Genomic DNA, 16662 nt, shown 5'->3' with positions numbered 1-16662 from the left:
AGATCAGCTTACTGCACAAGCCTGGGGGCTATCATTCATCTGTGGTGTTTTAATTTAGATTGGTCTTTCATTCTGTGCTGTGATTTACATGGAATGAAGCAGGGTTCACTGAGCAAAGAGAAGTGCAGGATGTTTTACAGCCTGGCTATGGGCTGAGCTGCTTTGAGACTCATTTAGGACTACCACTGACGTTAGTTATCATTCGTTTAGTTGAGTCAGGTCATGTATTATAACCAGTTGCACAGCGTACACATGCCAATTTTGGTTGCAGAGTTGAATTTTCCTGAAGCCTTGGGATACCCCGATTTGATGTCCCAGCCCGGTCTGGCAGGAGCACCAGTTAGCACAGGAACTAAGCTGGTGCTTCCAGTGCTTTCTGAAGGTTCAGACCTTCCCATTGCATGAGGAAATGGAACCAGCTGAAAAATTAGGAACCAGCTTATCAATTAGACACACACAGTTAAGACTGTAAAATAAATAGAAGATTAACAGACAAACTATTCCTTCCTCCCTCCCTCTTTCTCTTGAGGCATTGCAGACCTGCATTTAGAACAGTGCCCTCTCTCATTTTGTAAGACCCGTCCTTTCATTTTTCATCCTGTGCTTTTTAATAGTTATTTAGGCATGGGGCAATAGTTGTGGACTGTTCTTGTATAGCATATGAAAAAATCTGCTGATAAAGAGAAGGGAAAGAGACTGGGCAGATGGTGTTACATTAATCCTAACCCCTGGCCCCCGCTTGCTTGGTTAACAGAGACACATCACCAGTCGTTTTGGAGTGCAGGAAATCTTTCGTTTCTTATGATGATAAACAGAACAGTATTCAAGCATCGGTAAGTGGTGTTGAGTTTCAGTATTTTGGCCAAAATTTTATCTAATTGCCATATTTTCTTCCGCAGAAGAAAATGTTAAGTAAAAAACCTGAAATCCAAAACATTTTGCTTCAGAAAATAAATATTTTGATTTTGAAATGTTTTATTATTGTTATTATTGTTATTATTATTGTTATTATTGTTGTTGTTATTGTTGTTATTATTATTATTATTGTTGTTGTTGTTGTTATTGTTGTTGTTATTATTATTATTATTATTATTATTATTATTATTATTATTATTATTATTATTATTATTATTATTATTATATTGTTATTTTTTCCTGATAGGAGGCTTTAGCCTTGTTCTTTGGGTCATGCCCTGCAGCAGTTCTGTGTCTCTCCTGTCCTCCAGTTTAAATGAACAAAAGCACGTCATAGAGGAACAGCTTCTCACATCTCTTTGGGCAGCAGTGATGCAAAGTCCATTATGTTACTTCTGTAGGTGCTCAGCTCTTCGCACATTTAGTGATAATAGGTCATAATCTGCCAAAAACAGAACTCTCCTTTTTCTTGTCTCCTGAGCAGGTTATCAGTAAGTTGGGACAAGGAGCTGGGTAAGGTTCATAATATGAATTAGTTTGCTGGCCTGCCTACCTTTTTATTATATGATGCAATGCCACAAATGTTGTAAAGGAGAGAGAAAGCTGAAAGAGCTAAAACTTATTTACCAGTGTGCCATTTATCAACAGACCCTTGGTAAAGATTGTAAATGTGTCAGGATTCCATCAGACGTCTTCCATGAAATTACTGAATCTTTATGTCCAGAAAGTAAACCAGTTGTTATCAGTTGTTGTTCTCAACTTGTCTGGGCCAAAATTGGTGAAACTGATACTGAAAAGTGATATTGAAAATTTTCAGTATATTTTTACACAGGGTACAAGATGAATTTGATGTGAATATGGAGGAGGCAAAGAAGGATTTTTCTGCTATTTGAAATGAGAAGTTAATATCTTTAAAGGACATTTTATTCCATTTCTTAAAGGAGAAATATAGTTTGTGATACATACATACTATTTTTCCCCCCTGTTATTTACCTCCATGAATTTCTATTGTTGCATTTATATTCCTTATATGAAACTCAAGTGAAGTAATATATCAGTACGGGACCTACTCCCAAATTAAAATTTTCGTCAAGAAGAACTTATTAATTTTCCATCTGGCTAATTTGTTCTAACTGGACGTACTATAACCACAAAGGTATCTTCCAAACAGACAGACAGAATTTGTCTTGGCTCTTGGTTCAAGTATCTGAACAACCAGGCATCCTGAAAGCCTTTTACAGTACACTGTTTTGGTTTTCCTTGTCTTTCCTTTCTTCTGTGTGAGAAGAAAAAAGAGAAAATCCTGGTTTGTTTCCTATTTTTTTTTTCATGAAATATAGGAAATATCCACAAACATCTTTTTCTTTCTTTGAAGAAATATTATACACCAAATCCCAGCATGCTACTGATAAGAGTTCAGGTTAGTACTTGACACTAGACAGTGGGAAAGGCTTTGTGAGAACACTTAGCTGACCTAACAATACTCCTACTTACAACAGTGGGAGTAAATTTAATCAATGCTGAGTGTATTTCAAAGTCTCATGCCTAAAATGTCAAAAGGTGCCACTTCAGAACATTCCATTTGAATCTGATTATGCAGTTATTTATTGTTTGGTATTTTGTTTACTTTTTGACAGTGAAGGTGCTATATTTAAGTTATAACTGAAAAGATACATTGAAGTGGAGATTTTATTATGATGTGGGTGGTAACGCACTGTTCACAGGTTGCCCAAGGAGGCTGTGGATGCCCCATCCCTGCAGGCATTCAAGGCCAGGCTGGATGTGGCTCTGGGCAGCCTGGGCTGCTGGTTGGTGACCCTGCACACAGCAGGGGGTTGGAGCTGGATGAGCACTGTGGGCCTTTGTAACACAGGCCATTCTGTGGTTGATTCAGTGATACTTGATATCATCAATTGCTCAAATTAAAAGATTTTAATTTCTGTAATTTTCAAGTCCTGTATCAGCCATTATTGATAATTTTCTATTATTAATACAGTGACAGCAAATGTGATTTTGGAAGAGAGACTGAATGGGGAAGTGCTGCTGGGAAAAATGGGAGGCTTCAGGACATTTTCTGAGATTCTTGTAGTAAATGGAAACCAATGGTAAGGAAAGAAATACAACGAAAGGAGATACTAGCAATTTCTACATGTCACATTTCAAAATGGATTATTTCTGCTTTAACTAATAAGAATCTATAGAACGGAATGAGAGAATTATGAATTGGATGTTCTTGTTAAGGTCTAGTTCAGTTTAATTAAAACACGAACTCTAAAGCAATATATATGTCCATGTGCCTGTAGACAAGTAGTCTGGTTTATCTATCAGCACGCATACAAACCAATATATGCAATACAGGCACCCTTGTGCATTATACCTAAACTTCAGCTTGAGACATAAAGCTTTATACATTATTTTAAACACGTTTTTAACACATGTTAATAATATTCATGCTGTTGCTTTGAAAAATCTGTGAGATGTAGTTAATGAAGAGAAACTGCAGCATAAATTGCATGTAAAATATGCAATCCACAACAACATATTTTTTCTCAGGCTACAGTTTTTTACATTAAACATCTTTTAGCTTGTTTAAATTTATTTGCTTTTGTTTATAAAGAGCATCATCAACCACCACTGCTTGAAACAACTGCGAGTAGCAAACCAGGCAGTCTTCCTTCCTTAATAAGATTCTTTGGTTAAAAATAGATTTTAAGTATATTTCACATTAAAAGATGTAAATCCTAATGAAACTGCTGAAAATGTTCCTCATTTTCAATGTTGGTTTTTTTTTTTCCCATAAAGCCAAACAGTTTTCCTTTTTTTTTTTTTCTCTGAAGTTTCAGGAAAATATTCATAGCTTCTTTCAGCTTCTCACAGCAGATAATCCATTGTGCATTTCCTGACCTGTGGTTTACTAAATGCATGTCATCTGGAGGTCCATTTCTGACACTTGCGCTTGCTGCAGCAGAGCTCAAGATCATGTTATGCAGAGCATGATGTTCCCTGTTCCGTATTTGTTCCTGATACATACTGGTTATTCCTAACTCAGTATAAAGTTTGCACTCTTCCTTCTATGATTAAATGTTCTTTTGTAATTTCTGCCATTTGACAAGATGTTTTGAGTCCTTAGTCTATTGCCTAATGTACTGGAAGTCCATCTCTGCTTGGTGTCAGATCCATGTGTTGTGCATATAGAGGAAATATTTGTGTGATCTATGCTCAGTAATCAGTCTGAGCATTCATGGTTTAAGAAATTAGTCCACCCTAACAGTTGCTTATATATATATATATATATATATATATATATATATATAATTGCTTATATGGGGAGCTGCTGATTATCTCATGACTATAATTTAGGACAGAGTCCTGTTGCCATAATACATGTAAAAACAAACATGAAAGCAGAAACCCTGGTACAAATAATCTGATGAAAATATAGACACAGTTACAGAGTATGACAAGGTACGAGTGGTGATTTATTTGCTATCTAGATCGCCCAATCATATTAGCTCTATATGCATCTTAAGAGTTCTCAATCATTATAAAATGTGTCAATAAATGAGTTCATGTGCACCTCTGAAGCCATTCTTAATAGAGCTGGCTTCCTAATGCCACCATGGAAGTCTCAGATATTGAAAAATAGGTGAAGAGAGCCTTGGACTGGACATGATATAAATACACACAAGTGTAGGTGTGACACAGGATTATGTCTCAGGACTGTGACAGATAAAGAGGCAGTGGGTAATACAGAAAGAGAGGTACAGTGCTGCAAAGATAAAACTGAAAAAAGGTGTAAGGATAGGCAGAAATGAGCAGCCTACACATAGGAATCATGCTATCAGATTGGTGTTTTAAACCCCTCTGAGCTGGTGAAAGAATGGAAGCCAAATGAATAATTTTGGATGTGAGCTGACACCTACGAGAGAGAAAGAAGCAAAAGTTGATTCTGTGGAATTGCTTCTTTCAATGGGAGCCCTTTTGAACTGATTTTCTATTGCCAGCTAAGGTTTCTCTTTCAGGGGTGTGTTTCTATGTACTGAAACAACTCGGGTGAACAACAAACTGCAGCGTCATACAGTTGCAGTTTTTTTTGCTTCTGCAACTAAAACCAGGATTGTTTTGTTCATTTCTCTTGCTGTATTTGATGCTCCACTGCCAGATTTATTTCTGTTGGGAGATACCTGAAGCCTAGTGGTGTGGGATAGAAGAAGTAGAAGGAACTTACAGAATTGTAGGCTTTTGCTGAAGGTCTTCAGAAGAAACACGAGGCATATTTGAATTTGAAGCATGGTCTGCATTAAGCAGATTATTAAAAGAAGTTTGAATTTGGGCTAGGAAGGGGCTATTTAAGTAGACTGAGATACCCTTAGCTTAGAGAAAATGAGCCTTTGTAAGTTTATGAGAGTAGCTGTTCTGCGACATGTCCAGCAAGGCAATTTGCTGTCTCAAGAGGTACAGCTGACATTAAGATTTGCAGTCAGACTCAAGGCCCTACACCTCACTCAGGAGGATCGAATTTGAACAGTTTTGGCTGTTGGTACAGTATTTGAGTTATAGTATAACACTCTCAGCTTCCACAGGATTGCTGTCAGAAGGAAAGAAAATCATTCTAATTTTTAAAATCTGAATTAAAAAAAATGAATGAGCACTGAGAGCCACAGCTAGAGGTCACTTCTAATGGAAAAAATGGTACATGCTGTCCCACCTGTAGGCTGTGGTTCAACACTACCTGCTGAGTTGTGAGCACGTATATATTCCATGGACTTCTCAATACATATCGTCCAATTAATGTACATATGTAAAGGGGAAGGTCTCCCTGAATCAAGCTGGGAAGACATGCAGCCCAAGCCAGTCTGTCTTGTGCTTTCATGGTGACTTGTCCAAGCTGGGGGAGGAGTGTGCATCTGCAGCAGGAACCATGGGGAGCGAAGGAAGAATCCTATTAATACTGCCTGCTCTAATGCAAAACCAGATTTCATTTTTAGATTTCTATTTTCTACTTTAATTATATAAATCTGAACATACTTTCGAGATTATGAAATAAGAGCTGAGAAGCCAGTTATTTTTCATCATTTATTTTTAAAGCAAATTTATCTTTGAATTGTCATCTGTTAAAATTCCTGAGAAGCAGACCACAAATGAGTACAATATGAACATGATTTTCCACGCCAGCTCCATTCAAATAAGTGATGTAAAGATCTTTTTTTTCAGGATTCTTTTGAACACTTGAGCAGAAAGTGTGACCAGTTCCACCTGAGCAATACCTGGGTCATCCTCCACATTAGATGTGCACATATATGTTTGTAAGTAGACACAGAATTGATGCTAAGCTCAGCCATGTATTGGCAACATAAACTCATTAAATCTTCAGTATAACAGATTCAGAAAGCTTGAAATGCTCTGCAGAAAGGAAGAGCTATGGAAACAAAGGAAGGAACTGAAAAGTTCTTCCTTGGAAATGACAGGGGGAGGCTCCTTTCCTTTCTGATAGCTGTCACGCATTTAATGTCCTAAACTTAAAATTTTATTTCATATATTTGGATTTCCAGGAAGTATTACCATCGTATTGTATTAATGTAGGTTGAGGGTTGAGGGAGAGACTGTGAAATTGAACACTTTACGTTCCTTTCTTACCATTTTGGGTGAGCAAACTGTTGCCCTTTATACTACAGTTTTGAGAAGCTTCTATAGCACTTACCCCCTTTCAACATAACAGTTGCATTTCTTTCATAGCTCCTCTCCCCAGCAATCATTAGGGATGATTGGTACACTTTCTAAACTCAGGCTTATTGGCAATATAACTACCATCTGTTTTACGCTTGCTGATAGTTTCTGTATATTTCTCTCTATAGTTACAGGATTCTGCTCTCTGTTAAAGCTCTCCAATCTCTTTATCCTTTGCTACGAGGGAAAGTTTTGACCCTTAAGTCCTGGTCACTGTATGATACAACATATTATGTCCTGACTGCCATTTGTAGGTCAGCTGTGTCTTCTGGAAATTCCAACTGGTTACATAACTATCAGTTCAACAGATTCTTTATTTAAGCATGACCACATTTCTCCTTCATGTACAGTTTGCTTTGGAGCAGTTGGTTAATACAGTCACATAGCACTTTTACTATACAAATGTCAGATTGCATCTATGTCAAATATCTTAATTTCTTTTTTTGAATTATACTTTTTGCATTAATAAGGCACACCTACCTGTGTCTCACCTGGCCAAGGATATTTCAGTGCAGTCTCAGTACCCTGATGTTTTCTAGCCCCAGCCAAACCATTCTTCCCCCTGTGGATTTTCTTTAACCTGAGTCTGTGCAATAATGTCATCTTTCTAATCAGGCAGCTAAAAATGCTTTTTCTCCGTGTGGATTGAATGATTGCAACTGTAAATTAAAATCTAGTTCTTCCTTTGTAGCTTAAATATTTGGCATCTAAAATATGCCAAAAAATGATTACTTTTGGGGGTCCAGTGAAGGAATCCAACTGTGATATAAAGAGAAAGGAACATGAGAAAAACAAGCATTTATCACTTTGCAATTTACATAGCAAGTTTAGTCCGGCTATGATTTAAAACAGCACATAGAGCCCCTAAATTGATCTTTGAACAGCAAAGTTGAGCTTAACAGCAGAAATGTCATCAGCATTGTTAGGAAATACTAGAATAAAATAACAGCATTCATTGCCGGTATGTCCTTGAAATTTATTAACTCCTTCGTGCTAGGAAATATAATTTGATGTCACCAACTGCTGCAGTGTATTTTTGCACAAGCTCTGATGGACTGAGCCATCCATAGCCATCTCCAGCGGGTCACAGTGACAACCTGGCCCTTTGATTAAAGGTTGCACTCTTTATTTAGTCACTTTTGTTCCACTTGGAAGTCTCTTCTGGTTAATAGATATTTTGAAGCCAGAACCTGTGCTTGCAGGACTCTGTAGTTAACCAACCTTCTGGGACAGAATTGAGTTCCTGAAAGTCTAAACCCAAGTACAATTATGAATCGAATAGAGAAAGGAAATTGGAAGGAGGAACTAAAGATATTTTACTCTTATGAATCAGTACACAAATACAGATTTATAGTCTGCATATGTGTTTTGTTTTCACTGATGGTTGTAACTAAGGACACCTGTAAGTCAGGGGAAAAGGGAAAGAATGAGAAATGAACGGAAGAAAAATGTAATAATATGCAGCATTTTGGAGCTGATTTGGAGTCTGTTATGCGAGACTTAGAAATTAGTTGTTCTTCTTCCTGGAAAACCTGTATCGTTTAGCTGGTGTGCTTTAGTGTAAAGTATGAAATACAGTGATATTTTTAAAAGATTCCTTCAGTGTTTCCAGCGGAAATGTTGAGCTAAGTGTAGAATTTGTGGGATCAGTTGGCTTATAAATAATGATCCTTTATGCTGGCATTGGGAAATCCGTGTTCCCACAGCTAGTTCAATAAAGCAATTAATATCAATGAATGCTGAAGAAAGCAAATCTCCATTCACTTTTGTCTGGATTAGTTAACATAAGAAAAATCCCATCCCTCTCCTAGAATATTTAGCCAGCTCCTAGGAAGACATGCTAATGAAAGGTAAATACAGTGTGCTGCTTGACATGTGTTTGCCATTCTTTCTCGCTCCTCATGTCCTGCACTTTCCCCCTTACAAAACAATTAACGTTTTTTTCTATGCAAATCTTCTCTGTAGCAGTTTGGTTTCCTGTATCCCTCTGTGCCAAACCTGTCCTGTCATTAACCCTCTGCATTCCTGCTGGCGTTTCTAGGTGAGTTCCTGCTCAGCTGAATTTCATTACAGAGGAGCTTCACCTCCCAAACTCACAGATAATGTGTCTTAGGCACACAAGTCTGCTGAATAAAACCTCCCTATTTCCTTGGCACTACCTTCAATCCAAGGGCACGTGTTTCTCGTCTGACAGGGCATATTTCTATAGCCCACGTAAAGTTGTCTACTAAAGGAAAAGGAAGGTCTGTTGAGGGAATGGGTGTGGTTTCTCTGACCTCATCCAACAGCAATGAATTTGTGCGTTCAGCCTCTGAAGATCAACTTTTTTGATAAAACGGAGTCATAAAACAGCCCTGAACTTTTCCTGCATTTGGCTGCGTTATCTGAGATTTCACACACAAGCAGTAAAAAGCTTAAAAGATTTTTATCTCGTAGCAGCCAAGAAGTGTGGTAATAAGGTAAAGGTTGAGAAGCATTGTTGGCATAAGAAATCCCCTGCTTATGCTGGATTTATAACACACCCAGTTTAGTAAGAATTGGCGCTGCTGAGCATTTTCTGACAGTGTTGGGATAATATATTGCAAAAGGCAGCGTGGCCAAGTCTCACACCTGAGAAGTAAGGCGCATTTCATTCTGCCAATGGAGAAACCTAAATCAAACCTTAACTTTACTACAATGCAATTACACCTCTCTGAGGAGCCCCAACTGTACAGAGCTGAGGTATAAAACTTGTGATTTTGGTATACTGTAAGAGTTTATTAACCCCTTAAGTATTTGTATATGCTCTGATTTTGGAGGGATAGCCTTTTAAAGTTTACTAGGCGCGTTTCAAAGGAAAGTAATAGTTTCTGGTGGGTGATGCTATGGGTGTGAGGCCAAAGCAGGTTTTCAATGAGGCTTAATTTTCAGAGAGTAAATAAAACAATATGTGGACCTTTGGACAGCATTTCCTCTCATTAGTGTGTGCTGTGAGACCTACCCCACGCTTCAGTAAGAAATGCTGCTTGGTGAGAGAATTTACTTTCCATTTCTGAATCTGTGAAAGTCTGATATTGCTCTTTTACATTCCCTTAGCTTATCTGTGAGCCTGCATACCTTGCCACAATCACCTCTCCTTTCTCCTTGCTGTAGGATTAATAAAAAAGATGTATTGTTGTAATGAATGTATGCTAAAGCCATACAGGCAGAAGAAAATAAAGTTTTATGTGTGCAGATGTGTGAGCTGCACCAAAAAGGGAGTGTTCAATATGAACTCGTGCTCGCATGTATTCTGTGTGCTATTTCTGTTCATCACATATACCCTTTCTCTAAAAGATCAGATTTCACAGCCTTTAGTTCTTGTGATTTTACTTAGCTCATTTTTATTCCATATTTCATACTGTGTTACTGTTCTCGTGTATGCTGGTTTGTACCTCCAGTGTTTTCTAAGCAGAAGAGAAAAAACAGAAGTTGAGTTCAAGCCTCATATTTGTTCTATTATTATGACAGTGGGAAGTTTGACTTGAGAAAAAATGTAGCTGGAAAAGAAATAGAAGAAGACATAATAAGGCTGCAGCAAGAGTTAAACTGAAAAACAGACAATTCTCTTGTAATTGGCAGGTATCATTGAAATGAATACTACTGATACAGCATTTTATATTTTTATTTCTTTGATTTCTATAAAATTTATATATATATATATATATATTGTTATACATCATTATTGCATGATAAGGAGTGTAAGATAAAAGAACCAAAACAATATTTTGTTTCCGGTTTGGTCAAACCTAATAGAAATTTCACTTTGTCATTTTGAAGAGAAATATTTCATTTTACATCAGCTTGACAGTCATCTGCGCTAGCTTATGTCGATACTTTTACAGACTTACAGCTGAAGTTCCTCAGACTTTCCTTTTCTGGTAAACGCTCAAGTATGATGTTGGTTTATAACCTTTTATGATGATCAGCCCAACAGGTTGAGTTACTTTAATATATCGTGGAGATTCTGTTATTTTAGGGCAGCTTGGCAGTTGGTGTTTGAAGTGTTGGTCTACATGAAAAGACTTGAGTCATGAAACTGCCATCAGATTTTCAGCTTTATGCTCCTGACAGCTCCAGGGAGGGCTAACACGTGGCCTCTTCTCCCCACTCTACACAATATTAAGTGCACTGCTGTCTATCATGGGCAAGAGAGGTCTCCTATGGCATACTGCCTGGGAAGTTTTGCTGTTTCAATAAGCTCTATCTGTGAAGAATTGGGGCATTTTCAACAGACACCACCAACACCCACAAAAAGTTTCCCAGGGTTCAAAACCAGGAAATTCTGTAACCATCGAATACGACAGCAGAACCTAATAGCCATCTCAATACTTCATTGAACAGTGAATTATAATGTAATGTGTATTTTGCCACTTCTATGCTGTGGCCGTATTTTTATAAGACGTTGGATCTCTTTTTTCATAGCCATGAGGCACTGCACTTCCAACACTGATGAATGTCATGGAACAGGTTTGGCTGAGGTGCAGACAGCAACAATACAGCATGTACCATTTCTCCTTGCCCTGCAAAAGCACTGTTGAAATCTGCAACTACTGGCTGATGTCATTTTTTCTTTTGCTTTCAAACAGAAAATAAAAAACACACAAAACTACTCAGCACCAGAAGAAAGTATATGGCTGCACTAGAGGAATTTTGGACATTTACCAATGTTGCTTTTCAGGTAAAAAAATTGTCTTCTTTTTCAAATAAACTAACCTTGTTCAGATAACACAGGTAGCAGCAAACTTTGGCTGTCCTGTAATTCCCAAACACTTATCCCCACATACACTTCCTGTTCTCTGACTCTTGTCAGCTGGAAAAGTCATTATCTGTATGGAGAGCTTTCCATCTGTCAGCTGGGAAAGTGATTACTAAAACTGATAGCAATAACAGTTGTTTTGGTTTAAAATGACTTGCTGTGTTTTTGGGGAGGTTTTCCTTCTTTTTCTTTCTTTTTCTCTTAATTGTTTAGTCGGTTTTTCTTGTTAATTTTGTGAACATCAAACATCTAAACAGTATCAACAACTCCGCTTCCTGCTAGGCAACCATCAGAACTCAACTTTCCCTGATAAAGCACATGAGAATGACATTTGTAGAGAGTGTTCTTTGGATTTTAACTTTGACCTTCAAACTTAAGTGTTTATTTGCACCCCTTTCTTTTTTCCCTTGACTTTAAGCTGCCTCATCCCCATTGCTCTTCTGTCTTACACATGAGATGCCAGCAGTGGTGGTGTAAATTCTGCCCTGGGGTCCTTCTGCTTGTTCTTCAGGTACCATGGGTTCAAAGCTGACAAGAGCTGGAGCCACCCTAAGTATGTTAAGCAGACTGAAAAATGTTGTTTTGTTAAAGGAAAAGTGGAAGTGTAGCCAGTAACCATCCCTCTTCAAAGTCATCCTTTATTCCAATCATGTGAATTGCCTTTAATTGCTATGAAGAACATAATAAATATTTTGTTCTTCCGAAAAGCTGTTGTTCAGTGTCTCAAACTTTTCTTCATAAAAATTGAGGCCAGCTCCAAAATACTCAGAAGTGTGACTTCACTGAATGCTCTTAAAATCCATATTTAGTTCCCAAATAAGTAGCCTAATTTTCCGTAACACTGTGTAATCAGTAAGTCTCATTGACCTCACTAAGAGTGTCTGCCTTCTCAGCATTTCCAAAAATGAAAGCAATTTTTTTGTAGTCAAATGTACTCAGAGAACCTTAAGTTTTGAAAGAAAGTACTTTTTGAGGGATACTGAACTTCTGAGAGACATAGCCAGGATAAAGAATTGCATGTGTTTGTCTTCAGATGCTTATATATTACTGTATCCAAAGCTGATATTAATCTTTTATTAGATTTGAATTACATGAGAGGATTGAGATGTTGTGGGCTGTGCAGGAAATAAAAGAACAGTTGTGGATATGGCTGGAAAATGTGGAAATTCCCATCTCCTCATTTCAGGTGATTTTGGAGTTTAAATAGTGCTTGGATTGCTGAAACCTCATTTTGGACTTAAATGTTGTCTGCATGATTACCTCAAATCCTAATTTTGTCACTTTGACTTTTATCTTGCAATCTTTTATGACTTGGAATAACTTGTTGTCATTCTTTTATCAAACGAATGATTTGTTATTCTTAGATCTGCTATACAAATAAGGCCATGAGGACTGTTAACTGTGTGTTTATCCTGTGAAATATCACAAGCTGTTATGAGTATTTTATTAAACACGAAGCATCTCAATAAATCTTATGTTTAATTTGTAGCAAAATTTAACTGTGAAAAGATCAGAATACACTCCTGTAACACTCTTTTTTTCAGACAGGAGATGTGAAATTTACCTCTTCTTGTAATCTTATGGAGACAGAATTGTCTTATATTTAAACCTGCATGTTACAGTCTTCTCTTTCACTACTAATGGTCAAACTTCACTCCCCCCTGCCCTCCCCTTACACTAACATTTCTCATTATTTATGGTCTATTGAAGATTTTTTCTTTCCATGGAGTATCTTGTGCATTTGCCTTGAACCTTGAAGACAGAGTAGATGAAGGAGGGAAATAAGAATAGTTTTACAAGTGTAACATGCTAGGAAGGAAAACCCATTGGAAGTTTGCAGCCCTAAGGCTGAGAAATATTCTAAAATGCTGACAAAGTTCCCTTTCCACCTCTCTGGTCTCCTTGAGTGTCTTTCTGGAGGCCTTAAGGTCTGGAAGAGCTGGATTTTGCTCCTCACTTAAATCCCTGTGTGCAGGGATTAGGGATCATATCTTATATTTCCAATACCTTCTTGAACCTCATTTTACCGCCCCACCAAGTGGTTGAGGTTTCCACAGTTTCTTAGGGAAAACAGTGCTATAATAGCTTCAAGGTAGATTAAAACAACCAGTAATTCCCTTCCATTTTAGCTGCTCTCTTTTATTTTATAGTCTAAAGAAAGTTGTATACAACTATCCATTAAATGATAATACCTCTCTTTAATTTTCCTCTGATTTTTTTTCTTATATAGCACCTGCAGCATAATGAAAGTACCCACTTATTTCATACGCAGAGTTATAGAAACCAGTTTCATAGGTGTTATCTATCTACTACACATACATGTGTATGTACCAGTTGCAAAGCAAGTTCTTTATGATTTAATTTTGTTTAAACTAATGCTGTTCTATCATGCAGGAATCACCTGGTATTGAGCAAGGAGACAGACACCAAGTAGCTCAGCTCCATCTGATGTAATAGCTGTACCCTATCTAGTCATCAGTTGAAACCTGCCAGTGGCCAGGCCTGGAGCTGAGCTTATGAAGCTCATTATCATAAAGGTACACTATATTATATATAGAATTCAAATGTTTATTTTATAAGATATTCTTTATGTTCCAGGAGTTATTTAAATGTTTCCATATTAGGAAAAGATTGTGAAGGTTTTTATTTACCAACACTTGGATTAGCAGGCTTATGGGCAGTTGTATGGATAGAGAAAGTGGGATACAGCTTATTTACGTCATTTTTAAAGGGTTTTGGTTGGATTTTGAATGTTATGAGTTCTGTGATTTAATGAAAATAGTTCCCACTTAGAAACTTAGAAACAGTACTTTTCACTTCCCTGATTCCTCTGCCACTTTCCTTAGAAGTACACCAACTGTTTATTTTAAACATAAGCCAGTAATAACTTCAGTGAGTGGAATCCATGCCCATACAATAACCAATAGCAATTTCAGCATCCTACTCGTTTTCAGTGAACATTTCTGTTGTAGAGTAAGACTGTAGAACTCATAAAGTATTGGAAATTCATTGTAGAGTGTAATTGTCTGACTTCTAATAATTACCAAGAAATGTGTGTATGGACTTCAAAATTATATTGCTAGTTGAGTAAATAAGAACAAAAACTTTCAACTAAAAGCATAAAGAAGAAATTTCACTTATATTTACAAACCAGTTACTGATACCTAAATTAGAAAGTCTGGCAACTTTCTAATCAGGAATCCTCTAAACTTTGAGGATCGGTAGGGATCCTCAACTACCAACAGAAGCTGTGATGCTGGGTATTCACTGAAATAGGAAGGAATTTTATCTTAGAACAAGAATGATAAATTGAGTTTTCTCCATCTCATACATAGAAATAGACTCACAAACATAAAATGTAATGATATTCTGTACAAATTTGCTTTCCTTACTTCTTTTCCACCGTTTTATATATCCAGTGCATCTGAAATCATCTGTCCTTTTAGGGAGATGATAAACCAAACAATAGCAGTCTGTATTGTGAATTAACTAAAAGGGAAGCAGTGCACAGCTACTTTATAATGAAGGACAGAGAGATTACGGGATTTCCTTACATAGATGGTTTTAATTAATGATAAGCAAACTGGCCAAAAAGGATCATCTTTTTCATACACATTTATATTTCAGCACTTAATAGTTTGTCTGCAGGAGAAAAACCACATTTCATGGTTGTTCACCACTACCCAGTGACCCTCATAGTGCAGTATGAGTTGAAAACCACGCGTTTCAGTAGATGTGGTATGGGAGAGATGTCAAATGCTACATAGTGAAGCGATCACAGCATCTCATACATCTTATTAATAAGAACGGAATTCAGTTGCCCAAATGAAAATTGCTTTTGACCAGACAAGGAAATTAAATGAGATTGTGCTTTACATCAGTTAAAATACAAATTGCCCCGTGATCACTATGAATTTTTGGAAGATAACTTCTGTTTCATGTGGCATCAGTGCTCTTGGCATCTCTCACCATGGTATGCAGCACTGGAATCGGGCCAGATTACCCAGCCAAGTATCATTGCCTTTTGATCCAAAAGCACAGGAGAGTAGAAAAATAATTCTCCCATGTCAAAATCTATTTTCTTACATTTTGCAGTAGTTAACAGTTTGTGATATATATGTGCAAGTCCATAATCTTATAATGAAACACAGTATGTTTTATGAGGCTTCCAGGACGTATGTAGGAAAGAAATATGATGCATTTTTAAACTTTGTAACAATGGAGATTATTTATGTTTTATGTGATGTTTGAAGTTAATATTTTGAAATCTTGCTATGGTTGTGTTGCGTAAAATGAGTGTTGCTGTTGCTTAAGTAGCTCATCATCGTGTCTCATAAACATGGATTCCTCAGAGTTGGGAAGTTTGTCATCTCTAACTCATCTGTAGGAAAGATGTGAGTCTTGCAAGTTTGTTCTCCATTGTAGGGAGGTATTTTTGTTTTGTTGTTCTGTGGTGTAATCAAGTGAGGTCCACAGAGATTAAGGGAATTGTCCAATCTACAGTTGCAAATGAGATTATTAATTTATTGTTTTCTCATTATACCCAATATATTATACTTTTCTATTTAAGCAGTTTGGTATTTCTCTTATTCTGGAATTCACAAGCTGTCTTGCTTGTCAGAAAATTTATTCCTTAAAAAGCATATTACTAAATTTGTTTATGAAAGTTTTAATTCAGCATAAGAAAAACGCTCATGAAGTTGAAATGTACTTTGAAATGTACTTTGAACTTTGAATGGTAAAATAGGGTATTTTTTCAATTACATTTGGCTGCCTTAAGTCTGAGTTGTAAGTTGTAAGCTAAGTGCTGATGATCATTGTTTCAGAAATGATTAGTTTTAGATTAAGATTAGTTCTCATGCAAGTAAGTTTGAGTTTCATCTAGAGGTAAAACCATAAGAGGGGATAGTCTATACCAATACTGTCTGAGGTTCTACTGAAACTGTTTTGAATGAAGATGATGTTATGTGAGCTTTTGTTTTTCATACCAAAATACATCTAGAATGGTCATTAAAGCCCTGTGGTGACCATTGTCATTATTGTAGCTAAGATAGGAGATGGTGGATATTACCTTAAAGCTTTGGTGTTACTTGATGTGCATGATTTTCAGCTTGACTGAATAATTACTGAAGTCTTTGTGTTAGCTTTGAAATTTAAAGCTATTTTTATTGTTGTTATTACAAGAACTTGAATTTTTTAAACTAACTTTAAATGTTTCTCATTCACGTTTCACCGTTTCACAA

General features: G+C 36.8%; 1 long non-coding RNA gene across 2 annotated transcripts in view; it reads left to right on the top strand.

The window, feature by feature from the left end:
- The first annotated feature begins 718 nt into the window (after positions 1-718).
- Positions 719-16662, top strand: part of LOC107317065 (uncharacterized) — a 240432-nt gene continuing 224488 nt past the window's right edge. For both annotated transcript variants that reach the window (XR_014948167.1, XR_014948166.1), the window contains exons 1-5: positions 719-833; positions 2912-3020; positions 6130-6221; positions 11250-11341; positions 13814-13956. This is a non-coding gene — a long non-coding RNA (uncharacterized LOC107317065). The remainder of the gene's footprint in view (positions 834-2911; positions 3021-6129; positions 6222-11249; positions 11342-13813; positions 13957-16662) is intronic.

This window comes from Coturnix japonica, chromosome 7 (assembly GCF_054131305.1).
Source record: "Coturnix japonica strain WE chromosome 7, WE-NBRP24, whole genome shotgun sequence".
Classification (NCBI taxonomy): domain Eukaryota; kingdom Metazoa; phylum Chordata; class Aves; order Galliformes; family Phasianidae; genus Coturnix; species Coturnix japonica.
The sequence above is the reverse complement of the archived record's forward strand: the minus strand, read 5'-3'. Positions and strand labels throughout refer to the sequence as shown.